This window comes from Danio rerio, chromosome 5 (assembly GCF_049306965.1).
Source record: "Danio rerio strain Tuebingen ecotype United States chromosome 5, GRCz12tu, whole genome shotgun sequence".
NCBI lineage: Eukaryota > Metazoa > Chordata > Actinopteri > Cypriniformes > Danionidae > Danio > Danio rerio.
The window spans coordinates 9,609,270-9,614,666 of record NC_133180.1 but is presented as its reverse complement, the minus strand read 5'-3'; positions in this window follow the sequence as shown (position 1 = coordinate 9,614,666).

The following is a 5,397-nucleotide window of genomic DNA, read 5'->3' as shown; positions in this document are numbered from 1 at the left end:
AAAAAGGCTGTGGTCAAGTAAATAAATAAATTTAAAAAGTTTGACTGCTGAGAGCAACAGATTCTGGAGCTAGGGACACGGCCCTCGCGGCCAAAAAACGGACCGGCCCACCGGGAATTGTCCCGGTCCTCCCGATTAGCCAATCCGGGCCTGGTTAAACACCAGATAACCTTTAGACACTTCCCTTATCCAGTTGTATTGGCATCCATAGGCAAAGACAGACATCCATGGGAGAAGACTAGAGGGAGAGAAGATGAGGTGAACCATCCAACTTCGATTCTATTTGGTGAGTGAGTGCACTGCAAAAAATGCTTTTCTTGTTTAGATTTGTCGTTTTTAGTCCAAATATCCAAAAGTTCTTAAATCAAGAAGCATTTTCTAGACAAGCAAAACAAAGTCTTGTTTTAAGAAATAATATGCCAAAATGCTTTTCCTCAAATCAAGCGAAATTATCTGCCAATGGGGTAAGCAAAATAATCTTGTTTTTCAATTTGTGAAAAGATTAATTTGCTTACCCCATTGGCAGATTATTTATCTTGATTTAAGGAAAAACCCACTTCATTTTGGCATATTATTTCGTAGACTAGAAACAAGACAAAAAAAATCTAAGTAAGAAAAAGCATTTTTTGCAGTGTGGAGGAGGTAAGTTTATATAGTGTGCGGTGATTGCGGGTACAGGTGCATGTAATTAGTATTCAGGTGATTGTGCACGGGTGTGGTGAGAGGTGGCTGGTGAAGGAGACTAAAGCTGCGTCCCAAATCGCATACTTATGCACTATTCTACGCCATTTTGTAGTATAAATAGTGTAAGTAGTGGGTTCACACTGAAAACTCTAAAAATAATAAGTGCACTTTAATCACCCGGATGATGCACTCATTCAGCCGCTAAAATGAAGTGTGTAATGATGGACACTTCACGCACTCAACGACCGCAGGTTTGCTTACGTAGCGGAAGAGGCGGAGCTATCGGACGCACATGTTGAATAACTTTATTTAATTTGGATGGTGAAAGCAAAATTCTTTTACGAGAGTGATTATAGCGCCTCCCGATAGTGATTGCGGCAATACTCACGGCAGGTATTATTAGATAATTCGGCCGTTTACTTCAATGATTTGGCGACCGTCAAACGTCATCAGGGAAACGGTTTGAATTTCCGCTTAGTAAAAAAAACATTAGTGTGCCATTTGGGACGACACTACATACATATACTACCCTGTTGAGTGTGTAAGTGCATAAGTACATAGTGCATGAGTGCATAGTGTATAGTGTGCCATTTGGGACGCAGCTTAAGGCTGTTTCTCAATATGCGTTCTTCAGCGGTCTTGCGTCCTCGTGTTCTCGTGCAACGTCATCATCAGCTGCCTAAGTTCAGTTCCAATACTCAAGACCGCAAGTACGGAGGACGCGTGAAACTTCCCGGATGTGTTCTTGATATCGAGGACGCACCGATGCAGACTTCAGCAGCGAGCTCGCTCTGGAAGTCCCAGAAGTCATTTCGACTGGGGGTGGGAAGCGCTGCATTTTATTTAGATTTATTATTAAAGTTCAGAGATATCACTTATTTACCTCAGGAGTTTCCCTAAATGAAACGGTGTAAGTAAACATTAACATGAACATCTTAATAAAGGAATAAACACATTAAGGGTGTTTGTTTGATGAAATTCGTATTAAAATTCGTTTTATTTATATTGTGCAGAGTATATTTATAATGTTTTTATGCAAAGTATATATTTTGAAGAGGGGGGGAAACAATAAATCGTTGTATGAAGGCTGTAATGTTTAAATAATTTCCATTTAAAACGCGTGAAGGTCACATGACCATCAGGAAGAACGCAGCATCCCATTCCTCAAAGGACGCATTCTCTGCCCTCGCGCTCTCCTGAGTTCTTTCTTCCGAGGACACCTGGCAAGACCGCACTCTACAAGAACACAATTCCATTCTCTGCGTTCTTGGAATTGAGAAACAGCCTAAATGACTAAATTAGCCAAAGTGTATGAGTGTGAATTAATGCGTATGAGTATTTCCGAGTACTGGGTTGCAGCTGGAAGGGCATCCATTGCGGTAAACATATGTGAGGTTGGTGGTTCATTCTGCTGTGGCAACCCCGGATAATTATTGGGACTAAGCTGAAAAGAAAATGAATGAATGAATGAATGAATGAATGAGTTAATGGCTTTCCGGTTACTCCAAAGGAGTATGCTATTGTATTCGATGCCATACCTTAACAACTTCTTCATTTTATAAGAGAGTATGGAAATTAGAAGGTCTTTAGGCAAATATGTTAAAGAAAATCCTTTTTAGGAGACCTTGATATTATTTAACAAGGTTATACTAATAAATATATTAGAAATATTATAACAGGTGATACAGTTATATATAAAAACTTAAAATGGACCAATGTCTTTATGAAATATATTAATATAATGAAATATATTAATTCGATAATTAAGTAAAAGTTACTTTTAAAATTTTGCAGTTGGAGTTTCTGTGTGGAGTTTGCATGTTCTCCTCATGTTGGTGTGGGTTTCCTCCAGGTGCTCCGGTTTTCCCCACAGTCCAAACACATGTGCTATAGATGAATTGGATTAACTTAATTGTCCGTAGTGTATGTGTGTGTGTGTGTTTGAATGCAAGTGTGGATGAGTGTTTCCCAGTACTGGGTTGCAGCTGGAAGGGCATCCGCTGCGTAAAACATATGCTGGATAAGTTGGCGGTTCATTCCGCTGTGGTGACCCCTGATTAATAAAGGGACTAAGCTGAAGGAAAATGAATGAATGAAGTTACACATTTTTTTTGCATTTATTATGTCAATATATGCAACAAATTTATCTTCCTTGTAGAACTTTTTATTATTTTGGGAAAGATTCATATACATAAAAAAATTGACTGGATCAAAGCTAAATTTTGTTCACTTTCTTTAAGAGACTAAGGACTACTGCACAAGTCTGGAGAACATTGTTAAAGGGGTGGTCCACTACAATATCATATTTTAAACTTTAATTGATGTGTAATGTAGCTGTGTGAACATAAACAACATCTCTGAATATAAGATGTTTAAAGTTCAATGCTAAGGGAGACATTGGCTTTTACAGAGTTAGCTTAGCAAAGCCTTCAGCGAATGAAGTTTGGGTACTGCAAAAATTAATATACATCCGGGCTAATGAGATCACAAATGCTTCAGGTTACACGCATACACACAGCGCAATGTCCAGAGGCGCTGTAAAGCTAAAATGGCGTCCAAACGCTGCAATTTCCACAGAGCTTGTTTTGTTTCTGTATTTGGGTTTCCAATAGACATGACACAAGTAGAAAAGTGCTTACAGTTTAATTTTAATTATGTTCCAGAGAATTATAATAAATATATAGCTCTAGCATTTGACAAAGGACAGCTTTCAGAATCTCTCCCAGTTCAGTGCTGGATTCAGCTTCAAACTCCTCAAAGAAGGAGCATCTCCAACCATAATAGACAAAGCTGTGGATTGTGAGCCACAATCTGTAAAATAATCTTGTTAAAATTGGTCTATGACATGCACAGTGTCTAGCGCTAACAGTATGTTGTAGCATGGATGTAAATGATGTAAACAATTGGTAATTTAGCTACAAATTCATATTTATCTGTCAAACCGCTGTAAACACCCACAATCTTCACCAGCACTGCAGTGTCTCTCTAACATTATGTTAGCTGACAGTCGGCGCCAGTAGCCTAGTGGTACTGCATGCTGACATATAACACCAAAGTGCTCATGGCGACCCAAGTTCGATTCCCGGCTCGAAGTCTTTTATTGATCCTTCCCCTCTCTCTGCTCCCAATGCTTTCCTGTCTGAATTCTTTACTGTCCTGTGATTATAAAGGTGAAAAACCCCTAAAAATATTTTATAAAAAATGTTAGCTGACCAATCAGAGCCTCTTTAGGACAGGCCTTTCAGAGGAACTAGGAAATATGACTGTCACTTTCATGTTAACTGAGTAGCAGTATATAATTAAAGTAAGGTATATGAAAAAAATACTGTGATTTTCTACAAATAAAGCATAAGCACACATTTGCATCTTATAAACACATCTAAACCTTAAAAATACACTCTGGAGCACCCCTTTAGTAGCAAAGAAGACTTATAATATTCTTCAGGGATATAAGATTTTTAATTACTGTATGTTTAGTATGTACACTCTGGCGTATTGTTTTGTATATTACTGTATAATTCAGTTTTTTTGTTAATAAAAGAAGATAAAACAGTGGGCGTTTCTTTTTTTTTTTGCTGCAAGCTGACTGGATGTGGTAAAGTATGCATTTCAATCAGAACGATTGGGAAAAGGGTTTCAGGAGAGTTATTACACCTTTTTCTTAAGCCGCCTTTCCACTGCACACGAAAAACGATAAGCAACAAGCGACAGACCGAAAGTCATTAATTTGCAATGGAGAGTAATACGGGAGCTGCGTGGAATTCCGATCATCTCCTTATGAGAAAAATTTGGATACGAATTGAGCTGCGGATCCGTTAAAATATTTGAACTCCTGCGACTAGACCGTATGTGACCGGCCGACCGGATGTAATGTATTCCAGTGTTTTCCAAGCAGGTCCGTGCATGCTAGATGAGAAATAGTAGTTTTTTCATTATTTTTTTTGTCTCCACATTCCCTCCAAAATTTTTAGCGGTCTATGAGTTTCTGAAATTCCTTCATTCAACCATAAACGTACAGAGAATAATGGCTCTTGCTTTTGCACCCGTAATTTTAGATTACAAGAACAAACTTTTTTTCTTAAAAGACATGCACAAATGAATTGTTCGCCACAAAACTAGCAATGTGTGCTAACAAAATCAATACAGTTAATTTGATTTCATGGGGACTTTAAGGCTATTTTAGGGTTTTTTAAATACTAGAAACCTTGTAATTTTATATATATTTTTTATTTTTATTTAATTATTTATTTATTTTTTTAATGATTTTTGGTTATGTTTATTTGAACGCCAAATTTTCAGATCGTTGACTGGCAGCTTAAGAAGCCATTGGACGCATGCGCAGTTTCGCAACGGTCAAAGTCGGCTCACACAGAATGTTTTTATTTATGAGAACTTCATAAATACAATATACATGTTAAATTGTAAAAAAAAAACGTAAAAACAAATCTTTACTTTATTTTGGCTACTTTATATAGCAAATTAGTGACGTTAAGCAGTATCAGATCGTAAAACGAATCGCATTATAATATTACCCACTGATAATATTACGCGTCTCAAGTTCTGAGTTTCACCGACATTTTCGAAATGATATGCACATTTTACTGTTTGATTTTCAAGAGGAAGTAAAGTACATTTAAGCGTGTAGTAATACCTCCCTTCAGCTCGTTGTTTTTGGGCTGTGAGGATTTCTCTCCTCCCGCGCCTGGAAACAGC